Raw genomic sequence first — 16,296 nt, forward strand, 5'->3', positions numbered from 1 at the left:
CCTGCTCTGCTCTGCGCTGGTGCAGCCTCACCTTGAGTACTGTGTGCAGTTCTGGGCACCACAGTATGAGAAGGACATAAAACTATTAAAGGGTGTCCAAAGGAGGGCAACAAAGATGGTGTAGGGCCTAGAGGGCAAGAAAGATGGTGAAGGGCCTAGAGGGCAAGATGTATGAGGAGTGGCTGAGGGATAGTGAGCTGGGGATAGGGTGATGCAAAATACATTCCAAAATAAATGCTCCGGGGATGCATCAAGCACGGTGCCGCTTGCTGATAGAGGGAAGGGACTGTCCATCTGGGGTCCCTTGGTTTGCTCAGCCCAGAGCAGAGCAGGCCGAGGGGAGGCCTCATGGCGGCCTGCAGCTCCCTCACGAGGGGAGCGGAGGGGCAGGCGCTGAGCTCTGCTCTCTGGGGACAGCGACAGGACCCGAGGGAACGGCATGGAGCTGGGACAGGGGAGGGTCAGGCTGGGGGTTAGGGAAAGGTTCTTCTATGATTAATTTAACTGATGCCTGAATGAGATATTGTTTCCAAGTTCACTTCACTGTTCACTGTTTTTTTTTGTTTGTTTGTTTTTTTCCCCTTTCCTACTGAGGTAAATCCTTCTTCCATCTTTTGCAGATAATTACAGTCAGTAAAAAGCCAGATAGTCTTTGCAATGGAGTCCTCAATGCTTTAAAATCAAAAAAAACATTGTTCCTAATCTCTTGTATTACTTTTTATTATCTCTTACATGAAAACAGTATACAGGTTGGACACTTATGAAAATAAAGGGTCAGACAAGGAAATATTAAAGTGCTCCTGAAAAAATACACAGTTCCTGAGAGGAATAATAACTTTTGTCTCAACAAGCAGGAGAAACTTAAGTTTGGTTGAGCTGGGGTGAGAATATGTAATGTCCATAACATTGCTGTCACTCTCCAACAAGGCAGCAGAGAAAAGGATGAAGGTACAGGTAAAAACATATCACCACCACCCCCAAGGTCTGCAGAGAGTTAGCAAGGAAGGCAGAGGTGTTTCTTGCAATATCTAGTCAGAACAGGAACAAAATGAAGAGAATAGGTTTTGGAACTGCAGTTGCAATGGACTATGCTGAAGATACAACACACTACGGGAGACACACCTTTCAGGAAAAGTAGGTCAACTTAGGCTGCAGAACTAGAAAAGCCTGTTTTTTTAGATGACCACTGACATACGGACATACTGACCTGACCAGTGGTGGTTAAAGATTCATCATGAAAATAAACACCATGGAAGATACTGCTTGCCTAGGTTAGGCAAGGGAATGAATAGGGATATTGTGCCTCCAATCCACAGCTCAGAGCAAAGGTTTGGTGGACATAGTTTGAAGCAAAATACTGACATTTGTGAATCAAAGGTCTGGGGAATATTTCACTTTGAAAAGCTTTGAAATTTCAACTCCTCATCTTAGTTTGAAATTGGAACCAATGTTGAAATTCTGAAGTTTCTGTGGGATGGAAACTTCCTTTTCCAATGCATTCTAGTCTTAATCTTAATATATCCTGGGGGGTTTAGGGAGGTAAGTCTTTTTCAATCCATAAAGTGTTGGGAAGGAAGCCCCCACCAGGAATGAAAATGGATTACTGCAACACATTGTGCCTAGAAATGTTCTGAAGTAAGCAGTTTTCGTTTCATTTCGTTTCATTTCTATTACACATTAAGTTTCCTCCACTTAAAGAAGGGTAATGAAGCACAGACTTTCCACACCGAAATCTTCAGAGTTTCAAGTTGCTGAAGTGTGGTCAGAGGCTTGAACAGCAGATTGTTACCACACAAAATGTCAGAAGCAGCTCCATTCAGTTCCCTGATAGCCTAATCCAAACCCCATTAAAATAAAGAAAATGCACCTGTAAATTCAGTACACTTTGGATGAAGTTTTTACATATTTCTAAAGGCATTCCTATGAAGCATGTTGCTGTTGTGGTTAAATGCCCATAAAGCAGCACAGGCAGATTATACAGAGCTCTGGAAGTCACAGGCTTTTCACAGTATATGGAAGATATCAGCTATGCAGTACTAGAGTGAGGAAGTCACAGGTGAGTATCACCTCCCTGCCCAGTTCTTTAGCATCTCATCCTATGACAATGTATACTCTAAAGTGGGCTGACTTTTTATTATCTTTATGGGTTTAGCATAAAAAGCTAGCAACAAAAAGCCAGAATAATAACAGCTAATCCCTCGCTGGCAGAGCCTGTATTGTTTTCTGGCTTAAGATACCACAGTTCTGCTCAGAGGTAAAGATTCCATATTACATTTTAGGCTGAAGTCCCACACTTCATGCTGAGTTTGATTCTCCCCCACTCCCAGTTTTACTCCACTGATAGCCAGTGAGTTGGCAAAACAGAATGATAGGGATATTCCTGACTCTGAGATATATAAATAAAGAAATTTTTACAAGACACTGCAAGAAAAAAAAAAAAAGGTTATCAAGTTAACAGAACAACTGCTTATGCATAAGTTAAAGGCATTAGGTTGCAAGTCCAACAACGGGGGTTGGAACAAATTCACTGAGTGCGTGCATGAATGTTATTCGTGTATGTGTTCCCCTTGTGGACTTGAACTCTGGCTCAGTTTAGCAGATTTTTCCAGAAATAAAACTGGACCAGCAATGACAGGTTCTGCTTCAGCCCTGCTAGCCTGGAAATGCCCTGAAGTAAGAAGTTTTCATAATCATTTCTATTCAGTATTAAGAAACCCTGGGCAGGAAATAATGTAATAAAGCGAGCTTGCAAATCTAGCCAATTATAAATAAATCTCTCTGTTTTTCAAAGGGCATGTCTGCAGTTCAAACACAAGTATTTCTGAGATTCTGAGAAAAACAAAGTTGCCCTTCACATGGATACTAATGTGGGGCTCAATCTGGGACTTATGTAGATTGTCACTGCTCAGCTGAAGAAAGTTTTGGATCCGAGCCACTGTTTCAACTGAGTCCAAAATACCATTTTACAATCAGGGTGAAGAGCTGTTGTACTCTTTAAATTATTGTGGATAGAACAAGCTTCAGGCTGTATGGCAAGCTGGAACCAGACTGGTGTCTGTGATATAGGAACATGCAGCCCCTGTTGCAGTGGTGTCTGCCTTTCAGTTCACCTTATGTTTCGTGCTGACATTTTCCAGCCTCAGCATTTACCTAGCACAGCCTGCCTCCAGACATGACACCATCCTGCGACAGGCACGCTCTTGTGCAGCACCAAGCACCAGGCTGGATCCTCTTACGCCACAGAATTTAGGTGGAACCACACCACAAACAGCGACTGTAAGATGATTTTCGACAATGGCAAGGCAATTCTTAATTGTGCTGGTAGAAGTGGCATGTGCTAGGCCCAGTGACATGTGCAGCCAACGGGCTTGTTTGGCACGTGAGCCAAGAGCAACTTATAGCTGTTCAGGCAGTGTAAACAAGCTTTTGTCACTGATCAGTAGCCAAATCGTTAAAAATAACCACTTTAGTGACTGAGATCCACCATCCAGCACAATAAGGATGTGGCTGGCCAGCTCAGTAATTCAGTGTAACTGATTTGCAGATCCTGTCTGGTATCTACCCCATCAGCCCAGCATTTCAGGGCAGTCACGATTCTCAGCTATTACTATTTTTGAACCCAGACAATGACCCTCATGGAGCCTCGCCAGCATGTTGGACACAGTACTTAGGGAGTCAATGGTTCAGCCATAGCTCTAGAAGCAAACAGCAAACATCTAGCAGCAGAAGAAACTCAAGATAAGTGCCTATTACTCAGGTTTCCCTCAGGGAAAAGAATAAACATAACCTCATTCTGAAACCACCCTTGATTTAAAAAGAAGTAATTAAATTCATTTAAAAGCTGCAACTTCTAAATGAGGATTTATAGATACATTAAAGTCTTGGATGTGGGAAAAAGGCAACTCCTATCCTTATAGGCAAATTTCATTAGAAGTAATCTTCCTACATAAAAAGGTTGAATTTTGCAGGTTCAGTCATACACACAACCAATTTACTGTTTGGGCCAACATAAGAAAGCCCAGATATCTGGAAACGAAGCCACATCTAGTTCATTCTCTGATGATACAGAAATCCAGACTCTATCATTCCATAAAGAGCAATATTTAAACAGAATTAAGTTCAAAGAGTTTATAGACAGATGACAAGAGAAAACCTGCTGCGGAAGAAAAGATGCTTTTGTAAGCACTCATCTTCCCTTATCCATCTCATTCATACTTTCCCTTGGTTTTGCTAGATGTGGGTTCATATGCCAATCTTCTGCCAAAGTAAGAATGAGCTTCTGCTATATTCCTGCATACCTGTGCTTTCATTGATGGAGGAGAATGAAAACAACAACAACAACAACAATTTTTTCAAGGCAGTGCTCTATAGCAGCTTATTACTGAAATACTAGATTTTCTCTAAAAGATTCCCACATATCATCTGGATTATCATCTCGCTTATTTAGCATTTCCAAGGGAAAGATTTGCCAGGTTTGGTGAAAGAGGGTAAGAATACTACAGCAGAAAGTGATTGCACAGGCCATTATAAATCAAAACTCACCAAGGCACTTCTCTGTAAGTATCCTCAGAACAATGTGCTTGAGAAATCAAAAGCAAATTCTACGAAGTCTGCCCTCTGGACCCACTCTCTTCTCCCAGACGATGAAGCACTAAACTGTAAAAGCATTTAATCGGCTCTTGTGACACTTTACATTTGACTGTGATCCTTTGTCAGCTCTGGCATGACTTTGTGGCATGCTTGATACTGACACTCAGACCTCTCTTCTGTTGGATGTACAAGCTTCCTACTCTCAAACAGACTTCTTTTGTTGGCAGAAGCCTGTTCTCTGTCGGGCTGGATAAATGGGGATCCAGCTGCAGTGCCTTGCTACTAACAGAGTGCCAGCACGGGCTTTCTGGTGCTTCAGGCAGTCATGTCATCTGTGTTATCAAAGGACAAACTTCACCCAGAGTTCAAATACTTAAGAGAGACCACAGGTTCCCAAGCCACTGCTGAAACTTCTAGTCTATATGGTATTCTAGCCAGCTCCTCAGTGAGTAAGAGGAGTACGTGCAGGCTCTATGAGAAGACGTTGGGATGACAGAGGACCTAAGGGGTCTGCAGCCCCACCCTGTCCTGGATCTTCATGACAACTGGAAGACTTCCCTTGGCCTTTAGTGAGACCCATATATTAGTGTTGGTGGGAACATTCAAAGCTGCCCAGCCAGCATGGACATATTGCTGTCTTCACACAGCACTAAACCTCCTGGGCTACTCTACACACCTCAGGCCTTAGATAGGCTAAGGAACTACATGCACACAGACAACTTCCTGGTATCTGTAATGAGCCTCCAAATTGATCTTTTTATTTTTTTTATTTTTATTTTATTTTTTTATTTATTTTTTGGTAAGCCCGTGAATTACAATGTGCTTTGCCTTGGCAAATGGAGGTGCCCTGTATGCTGCTGGTCAAAGACACTACGCACAGTAGACAGTTTGTCTTCTTGGGAGTAACAGCAGGTATTGTTTCTGCTGAAAGACTAGAACAAAAAGCCTCTGCAGTGGTGCCAATCTCTGTTGGATCATAAAGTGGAAAACTGATAGCTCAGGGCTGGGGAGTGAAGTTGTAATAATGCAAATGCAGATTCTTTCACACAATAAACATATCTCCATTTCCTTGCCACTCTCTGCCACAAAAATGTTGTTACCTGGCACGGTAATAGCAATTTAAGCATTTGACAATTACACTTCTGAGTCATTAGGTTCTCCATCCCACTCATTTCAGTGTGGTGGAACAATGTCATGTCAAAGCTACTTCTTTCATCTCAGAACAATGATACTTATCAACAACAAAACAAAATTCAGGTTTGCTATACATGTAACTTGGGATAGATGAAGATGGAGAGTATTAGACGAAAGGCTCAAGCAGCAGTTCAAGCTGTTCAGCCTGACACAGCTCAAAAGTACCTGACTGTCAGAAATCAAGAATTCAGTACTTTTTGAAACGCTGGTTCCCCAGAAGGCATCTAGGTTTCAATACAGTCCCCCAAAAGATGGATCGCTTTTGAGTACTTATGTTCAGGAGTTTTGTGCAGACCCCAGAAACTGCAAAGTCATTTTAAGCATCAGGCCAAAAGGCTTTGCTAAGCTAAAAAACAACTCAGAATTGATCCAGTTGTAATGCCTTCTGCTTGTCTGGGGGAAAATAGCCACCTTTTTGCCTAAATAAAACAGTTATCTTTACACCTTTTGTATTTTTCTTCTGGAGTTTTTGTAGCTTAGAAGAGAAAAAAAAAAAGAAAAAAAAAGCTACGAAAAGGAGCCAGAAATAACTGAAAGACAGAAGACTGAAATCCCAGCAACATTTAATTACCTACACTTTTTCCCCCAATGCTTTCTTTTGTTTTAACCTGACTTCTGTCATGGTCTTGGCAGAAGAAAAAGATCATTAGTGGAAGGCGTCCTGGGGGACTGAATTCCCTCTAAAAATGAATACACTCTGATACAAACACAAATGATGCCCATTTGCAGAGAATTAATGGCACAAACGCCATCATTTCTCTACTCTGCCATCAAATGGGCAAATGATGGGTATTTTCAGTACTCTTCTATGAATCTTAAACAGCAAAACAGGTAAAAACCACTTTTTGGAAATTTCTCCCTCTGAGAGTTTTTGAGAGTTAGATAATATGCCAAATTAAAGTGCAGGAAAATGGGATCTTGTCAAAGGAAGAATCTGATCCCCTGTGTTAATGGTAGCAAGCACGGATGAGAATAGTGATTAAAATTAGAGCAATGAGTTTTGTAGCATGGAAGAAATGCAGGCTATTTTTTTTCCAGGGCTTCAATCAGGGCAGGAGAGAATCCTGGCCTTCTCCTTTCTCAAATCCAGAGCTGACTTGAAATGCTTGAAGAGAGCATGCAAAACAATTGGATCCCAAGCTAAGGACTAACTAGGAGCAGCCTGGGGCTCAGGGGCCAATTTCTGCAGCTGTGCCCCAGGTGTGTCCCAAAGGAAGACATCCATGAGCCTTCAAAAGCCTGCTGAAGTGCCCACCTAATACATGTTTTTTAAAATCCATGTTTTAATAGTAAGCAGGTTTATTGTGCCAGTGAGTACAACATCCATGCACCAAACATGCCACCGTGTTAAGTGATACCCTCATCCTGATTAGCTGTATATTGTAGGTTGAGCCAGAAACAGAAGAGTCCATAAAACAACACTCTGTATTTGGGAAGGGAGAAAGAGAAACTGTACATCCCTAAATCACAAGTTAGTCTGAAGATTGACAGGCAATATAGCACAGTTATTACTTAAAGCAGAACACATATGTCGCTGTTCTGATATTAAGCACCTGCAGCTGCTGTCTCTGATGTAAAAATTTAGAACCATAAACATACACATATATGTATATACATAGGAATACAAGTATGTATATATAAAGAACATAATGTGGTAAATATACAGTGGGAAAAAATATTTAACAAAACATCACTGCAGAAAGACCTGCAAAAGAGGATGAGGGAAAAGATCAAGTGTGTAACTTTCATATTATTGCATATATAGTAGTAAAACTACTGTTTTGCATTTTTGTAGGGCTGATTTTGGCCTATTTACGGATTTAGTTGACAGGTCCTTTAGGAAATAGTTCTAAAGGGCAAAAGGATCTGGGAAGACTAGACATTTTTCAAGAATGAAACCTCAAAGGTACTTGAGCAGGCTGTCCCTATGTTCTGAAAGATATGCTAGCAGGGAAGAAGACCAGAGAGCTTCTTCTGGAACTTGAGAAGAGGAAAAAAAAAAAGAGTCTATGAAGAAGGGGCAGGCAATTCAGGAGGACTATAAAGATGTTGTGAGGTTATACAGGAAGGAAATGAGAAGGGCCAAAGCCCAGCTAGAGCTTAACTTAGCCACTACAATAAAAGGCAATAAAAAATCTTTTTATAACTACATAAAAGAAAAGGAGGACTAAAGAGAATCTCCATCCTTGGATGCAGGAGGGCAACAGAATGGCAAGGGATGAGAAGAAGGCTGACTTACTTAATGCCTTCTTTGCCTCAGTCTATATTAGTAAGACTAATTCTTCTCAGGGTACCCAGCCCACTGAGCAGGAAGACAGAGGCAAGCGGAACAATAAAGCCACTATGATCCAGGGGAAAATGATTAGCAATCTAGGACACCCACAAATATATGTGGCTGGATAGGATCCACTCAAGGGTGCTGAAGGAGCTGGCAGAAGTGTTTGACAAGCCATTTTCAACAATTTAGCAGAGTCCTGGCTGACTGGAGAGATCCCAGTTGACTGGAGGTTGGCGAATGCAACGCCCATCAAGAAGGAGGGGAACTACAGGGAACTACAGGCCCATCAGTATGACTTGGGTGCCAGGGAAGGTCACAGAGCAGATCATCTTGAGTGCCACCACATAGCACATACAGGACAACCAGGCAATCAGACACAGTCAACAGGGGTTTATAAAAGGTGGGTCCTGCCTGACTAACCTGACATCCCTCCATGACAAGATCACCTGCTTAGTGAAGAAGGGAAAAGCTATGGATGGTTTTTACCTGGACTTTAGAAAAGCAGTCAATACTGTTTACCACAGCCTTCTCCAGGAGAAAGTGGCTGCTCTTGGTTTGGACAGACGTACAGTTCACTGGGCAAAAACATGTCTGAATGGATAGGTCCAAAAGGTTGCTGTGAATGGAGTTAAATCTGGTTGGTGGGCAGTCACAACTTGTGATCTCCAGGGCTCAGTATTGTGGACAGATTTGTTTAACATTTTAATCAATGATCTTGATGAGGGGATCGAATGCACCCTCAGTAAGTTGCAGATGACACCAAGATGGGCAGGAGTGTTGATCTCCTTGAGGGTAGGAAGACTGCAGAAGGATCTGGACAGGCTGGACGGATGGGCCAAGTCCATTCACATGACATTCAGCAAGGTTAAATGGCAGGTCCTGCGCTGGGCTCACAACAGCCCCATGCAGCTGTATAGCCTTGAAGAAGAGTGGCTGGAAAGCTGCCCAGCAGAAAAAGACCTGGGGGTTGCTGGTCAACAGCTGGCTGAACATGAGCCAGCAGTGTGCCCAGGTGGCCAAGAAGGCCAACAGCATCGTGGCCTTCGTCAGAAACAGTGCAGCAAGCTGGACTAGGAAAGTGATGGTCTCTCTGTACCCAGTACTGGTGACTATTGTGTTCAGTTTTGGGCCCCCCACTACATGAAGGACATTGAGTTGCTTGAACATGCTCGAAGATCAACAAAACTGGTGAAGGGACTAAAAAGACGTATTATGAGGAGCAGCGAAGGGAACTGGGGCTGTTCAGTCTGGAGGAAAAGGAGGCTGATGACTTCATCATTCTCTACAGCTACCCAAAAGCCACTTGCAGCGAGGAGGGTGTCAGTCAATTTTCTCAGGTGACAAGTATTAAGAGATGAGGCAACAGCCTCAAGTTGTGTCAGGGGAGGTTAAGATCTGATATCAGGAAGAATTTCTTGATGGAAAGGTTGGTTAGGCATTGGAATGGTCTCCCCAGTGAAGTGGAGATATTTAAGAGATGCATGAATGTGGAGCTTAGCGACATGGTTTAGCAGTGGACTTGTAGTGTTAGGCGGATGGTTGGACTTGATGATCTTTAAGTTCTTTTCCAACCAAAATGATTCCATGATTCTACAATGACAGATATTCTTTTTTTTTTTTTTTTGTATTTATATGTTATTCATTCATCTATTATACATATCCAAGCCCTACTGGACAAAGCTGCATATGAACATCCACAAGATAATTTCTCACTTATATTAGAAATATTTTCCCCTATCAATTTATTTGATCTATCACTCACTATCAAATTCTTTTATCATAGATTTGTAATGACGAGTAATGTCAAAATAGTAAGCATTAGTACTTTATTATAGTATATTATTAGTATTTATTATAGTATATTATAGTACTAATATTTGAAAAGAAAAAAAACCTTTTTTTTTCTTTTTTTTCTTAAGAAGTAGATGAAAAAAACTATACATAATACACTTCTGGAAAAATATTCTTATTTCAGTGCACTCAGCTTGAAATGAACTATAGCTCTGGATGTACAAATCAGTTTTGTTGGTTGCAATTCCATCAATTCCATTGCAATACTGACTTCAAAAACAAGCAATGATTTTTGTTATTTCAAGCCATGGCATTTTATTAAATAATCTTTCCTAATGTTTTTATTTAATCATTTATTTTTAAGTCAGTGTTTTTCAGCCTGTGTCCATAGCATCATGGGGTCCATAGACTGACCACTTTTACTACAGGTACTTATCAGTTTGTGAAAGGTAAATAAGAGGGAAGTAATCTTGCTGTCAGATGACTTGAATTCACTATGCAGCTCAGCAGGAAAAAGTCTTATAAATCAATCAATCAATAAGTCAGTCAGTCAGAAAAGATTATAAACTACCTCTAGTACTATTTGGTGATTGATCTGTAAATAAAACATACGAACACTACCATAAATATCAGACATTAAGATAAGAATTTATGAGATACAGCTCTCTTTAACTAACAACCTCCAAAACAAAAAGAACGTAATGGAGTATATCGGGTTTACATTGCAAGGGCCTGTTAGTAGCGGGGCTGCAGCAGAGTCCAGCAGCTGCCCCGTGTCAGATCAGAGCCAGCTCCAGACGGCTCCAAAGGGACCCGCCATTGGCCAGAGCCCACGCAGGAGCAGGGGTCTGGGGGGAGCTGCCGCCCACCCGTGGGGGACCCGTGCTGGAGCAGTTTGCTCCTGGGGGATGGACCCCGTGGTACGGAGCCGTGTGGGAGCAGTGCTTGAAGAGCTGCTGCCTGTGGGCAGCCCCCGCAGGCTCAGTTCGGGCAGGACGGCATCCCGTGGGAGGGACCCCGCGGGGAGCAGGGGCAGGGAGGGACCGTGAGGGAGCGGCGGAGATGAAGCGACAGGGACTGACCGCAGCCCCCGTTCCCCGTCCCCCTGCGCTGCTTGGGGGGAGGAGGTAGAAGGGCGTATAAAGGGCAAAGGTGTTTTTAGTTTGCTTTTAGTTTTTCACTGCTCTAATCTGTTAGTAATAGGCAATAAATTACATTAATCTCCGTATGCTGAGTCTGTTTTGCCCATGATGATAATTGGTGAGCGATCTTCCCGTCCTTATCTCAACCCTTGAGCCCTTTCTGTAGTATTCTCTCCCGTTTTTTCTTTGAGGACGGGGAGTGAGAGAGTGGTTACAGGGGAGTTCAGCTGCCGAGATGGGTAAAACCACCACGTGGAAAAAGATGGATAGTTCTGAAAGAAGAAACAAATGTGCTTTTTCCAACCCCATTCTTTTCATAATAGCAAACTTCCCTGAAGGCCTCCTTAGGAGTGACCAGCTGTTGTATTTTTGGGTCTAATCCTGCTATTAGAGCTATAATATGCTTCATTCTGCCATTCCAGTATAAACAGAAAATAATTTAACAGTCTTTAATAACAACAACTGTAATGGCAGCAATAATAATAAACATACAATTAGTATCAGAGTTGATTTTTCAATAGCAGAATAATCTATGACTGCTGTGAAATTATTCCAGGTTTATGCTGAAATAAATGAAGGCAAAAGCTGGCCCCTTTATCTTGATTCCTTAGAGAATTTTAAAGGAGTCAATAGCTCTTATACACTTGCATGTGTATGAAACCAGACAGCTTTTAACAAAATCCAGGCAAACATCATATCAATTTTTATGGATTTTTAATAGGCACCATACTACTAAACGTTGCTATTAATTGTAGCATCATTCTTTTCAAAAAGTTTTTGCAAGCAAATTTACACTATCTTTCAGAGACATTGGCTACAAGTTCTGCCTTTGGTGGGAGAGCTTACTTAGTCACACCCCTGTAGGAGTTAGATAAAAGGGAATGTTTTGAATATGGAAATTTTCAAAGTTTAACATTTTAATATTAGAATGCCGTAAGCTTTCTGAGGGCTATAATGATTTTTCATGGCAAAGGAATGCTATTGTCTTGTCCTGTGGCTAAAATGTTAAAAGCAAGACCTCAGATGGCACACTTCACTGTGGCTCATATTACAGGGAGAGAAAAAAAAAAAAAAAAGAGAGAGAAAATTAAGTGAAAAGATAAGTGCCTGTGAGAAAGGAGGGGACGCAGGGATTCTGTATGGACTGGGAAACTGCTGTATTATCACTTTTCCAGTCCCTGTGAAGTTGGGCTCCTTGGGCTGGGAAGGAGGAGTGCAGAGCAGAAGTACCATGCCACATGTGTAAATGTAAGAGACTGTCCAGACTGCAAGCACCTGACCTATGAATGTGGCTTCAGGGAAGTATTCATCTACATCAGGTGCAGTTTTGGCTACAATACTGATGGGAGCTGTTTTTTGGAAACACTGTGTAACACCTAGCTGCCTGGCAAAACATTTAATAAATAAAATAATCATCCTGATCTGGTGGCACACAGCCACATGCAGATTCTGCCATTAGTACTGGAGACAACAGAAGCCCTGGATAACCCTTGATCACCTGAGAAAGCAAAGACTGATTTTCTTGCTCTTCCTTGCCAGAGTTAACAAAAGGAGTATTTGTGGAATTCAGACAAGCAGAAGACAAAAATTAAATTGAAAGAGAACCAAGTATGAAGACTATGATAACAGGAAGAACAAGTGAAAATGATCAGGAAAATAGAGAAACACAAAAACAAAACTGGAATACTTCCCTTTCAGCAGAATCAGAGAGAGGAATCCAAAGAGTTTAGTTTATAGACGGGAAATGTTAGAAGAAACTGGATAACAGGAAAGAGATTTTGATTTCATTAGTAAAAGTCCCAGAATTTTTATGGTTACTGCTGACTGGGTTACAGGCCTTTCTTTCAGAGCATGCATGACCATGCTCCTCGCAATCCAGTGCTGCATCCTGATTAGGGTTTGTCTAGAGCCCAAAGTATGAAAGTGTGAGGAAATAGAGAAAGCTGCACTAACAACACTCAGATAGCTGCTTGAGTGAATAATCAAGGGAAAACACACAGCAAGAAATATGGCAGGCAGTCACAGGGACATGGCAGGAAAGGGCACAGCCCACAATCAAGCAAAGTTGTCAGATGAGAAAGGATAAAAAAATGTGGTGCCAGAGAACAGAACAGATGAACTGTCAATCACAGAAATGGAAAAGAAGTCCATGCATTTAACAAATTACAGTATGATTTTAGTGTGCACCATATAAGGCTGGCTCTTGATCAGAACCCAATATAATGAAATCAATGAAATATGACAGAAAATTTCTTCAGGTGAATTTCCAACAGCTCATTGAAAGTATTGTCAGCAGTACTGTCAGCATGTGACAACAATTGCTGATAAAGAAGGAAAAGAAGAGAGTAAGCAGGTGAGGATGGAGGGAAGAAGGGGGGGAGAGACGGCAGGCAGGCAGGAAGGAAGGAAGGAAGGAAGGAAGGGAGGAAGGAAGGGAGGAAGCAAAACCAGAAAAGATTAATGATGTTTCATTTTGAGCAAGACTAAACATTATGTTTATAATGTGGAATATTAAAGCCCTATTCATCCTAAAAGGCATTCAATTGACTTCAACATGGTGCTTCAAGCTAGCAGCATTATAACAATGGGGTATACTGCATCGTGAGGCAACCTCAAAATGAGACCCAAGTATTACATCTGTGTTTCCTTAAAATAGCAGAAAGAAAAAGTGACTAACATAACACAGAGATCCATACAGAAAACTATTTAAAGTGGTTAGGAGGAACAAGACAATTAAGAAGAAATAAAAGGCAATAAGAGAAGAATTTTTCATTTGAAAAACAGTGTTGCTCAAACTCTGTCACCTATGGGTTTCAACATAAACTCCAGAAAGAGGAAAAAAATCCTTAGAGATTAATTTCCATTAATTTCTTAGGTATTTTACACAAAGAACAAAGGTGAAATGTAGCCAATCTCTTCACAGCAGATAAATACATTCATGTTTCGGTAATTTGGTAGCAGATAAGACACAGACAACTTGCATGACTCCTGAACTCTTAGGGTCATCTGTACTACCCTATCCAATGAAGCATGTATAGCACTGAATCAGCAACTACCTAACCTCTCCTGTACCCCACCTCTGTAAATAAAGTAAATATCTTTTCATGATTCTCCAAACATACTCTTCAGGGAATCAAAGATTTAACAATGCAACTTATTGAATCTCTATATTGGAAGGTGGCTTTCTTGTTCTGAACATGGTCAGAAGTTTCTTCAGAATTTAAGTTTAACTAGGAGGAGGCTAGCACATAAAACAAAGACTTCAGCTAAATAACTAATCATTAAACAAAGACTCATAAATATACCACTAAGCTACTGGTAATTCTAAAGCTACAAAAAACATGAAAAATTAAGAGAGAAGCATGAGAGAAGGATCTTGTAATTTCCAAATGTTGCATCTTGTGAACAAATTGCCAACGGGAGTGAAAAATAGCACTTTTAATCAGGAAGGAGTGCTGAGGCACACAGAAGGCAATTCAACTACCTCTTCTTTTCCACCATTAATAACTTCAGGAACAGCTTATGAGCACCCAATAGGCCATGGGCAGACCCAAATTTCACATGCTGCTGAACAGCCCTGTGGTGAGTTCACAGAGCTGACACAATATCTGTGTAAGCATACACTGATCTTAATGTCATTTATACTAACTCATGATTCTTGCACAGACTAATTGAATGGGCGTGATTAAATGTTTTATAAAATGTTCTAGTACCTCTACTGTCATAAAGATATGACTGGCTAGCACTGTGATAATAATACTTTCTGTTACTTTAAATTTAACACATCCAAAAATCTAAAATTTATTTAGATTAGTGGGGAGTGCAGTGTGAGCATTATTTTTCTTTGGCCATCCTCAAAAATGATGTAGTATTTGTACGTGTATGGGAAATGTTGGTGGAGAAACTGAATGCTGAAGGTCCTGGGAAATACAGTCATTATATTTATGAGGTAAAAATTATTATATCATTCTACCACTGTGGAGTATAAGAGCAAAAGGTTACTTTAGCTGAAGTTCCTCAGGGATATTAGTGCTAGAGTACTGTACATCTACCTTCAAAATGCATACCTAAGCTACAGAGACAGTTAAGATATAGGACCATTGTAGGATCTATGAGTGTAGCCAGCTTCAGTCTTCCAGGAGTAAGAAGTGTCATGAGAATGCAAATGTGTTTGTTTTAGTAGTGAATATTTGTGTTTCTGTTCCTAAAGGATGGCTTTCTCAGAAAGTTTGCTTCAGATTTGGGCCAAATTAGAAATAAGCCTGACACAAAGCCTGAATGTGCTTTTCCTAATTTCCAGCCCGCTGTAGGCAGAATACTTTGAGTCACTCTCCCATGCAGCTTCCTGTGCCTCTGGTCAAATTCAGAAGATTAAAAGAAACAAATAAACAAGAACAACAACAAAACCCACAAACCAACAAAAAAACGCAAGACTGAAATGCAGCTCTTATTAAAAAAAAATATGAATTTTTCAAAAACCTGTGCACGATTCAAGTCAAGAGATTTAGATGATTCCCTTTTTCAGATCACAAATGAGATTAATTGAACAAGTGGCTACTCAGTTTCATTTACTGACTATTGGCTCAGAGTAGAAGATCAAAGAGAAAGAAAGCAGGGGGAAGACTTCCCAAGGCATATAATGCGGCTGAAAATACATAGAAAGCCAGCAATGTATGAAGTCTACTTAGATTTGAAGGAAACTAGGCACTGAAACATGAACCCAGACTTAGTTTTTTCTAATATTGAGGTGTGTTCCATGCTTAACAGAGATGGCACAAATGTACTCCCATCCATTAGCCTGTAGTCTATAAGCAGTTCAGGCAACTAAAGTTTGATGTAGATAGGTTCAAAACAGTAATATATATGTAAATGCAATACATAAGTAAAAGGTAATAGAAATGCAACTCAGTGAAAGGAAGAAGACAAATTAGGATGTCAATAAATTGGCTGAATGATCTCTAGATGTGAATTTAAGGGTTAAAAAGTCTCACTTTTAACAAATGGAGAAACTGAGACCCACAGAGGTGTAGCAGCTTGCTCAGTTATGTTACAAACCACTGGTAGATTTTCCAGTTTTGTACTTCATCCACCACTATGTGGTTTGTGACTTATAGGGAGCAATAATCCTCAAAGACAACATCATTTCCTAGATTTGGAAAGCTTTTGCAAAGCAAAATAAAAAGCTAAAATTATTTTCTTAGGATACTTTTAAACTTGATCTACTACTGCAGCTAACCACAAAACAGTTCAAAACCTGAGATTACATTCCTCCAAAAATCCCAAGGATACTCTTTAAGTGAG

At 40.8% G+C, this 16,296-nt stretch overlaps 1 protein-coding gene across 6 annotated transcripts in view; it reads right to left on the reverse strand.

Annotated features, from left to right (window-relative positions):
• The window catches only part of ADAMTSL1 (ADAMTS like 1), a 481,138-nt gene that overhangs the window by 141,609 nt on the left and 323,233 nt on the right, over nucleotides 1–16,296 (reverse strand). The gene's annotated exons all lie outside the window — the stretch shown is intronic.

Source organism: Anser cygnoides, chromosome Z, assembly GCF_040182565.1.
Source record: "Anser cygnoides isolate HZ-2024a breed goose chromosome Z, Taihu_goose_T2T_genome, whole genome shotgun sequence".
Taxonomy (NCBI): domain Eukaryota; kingdom Metazoa; phylum Chordata; class Aves; order Anseriformes; family Anatidae; genus Anser; species Anser cygnoides.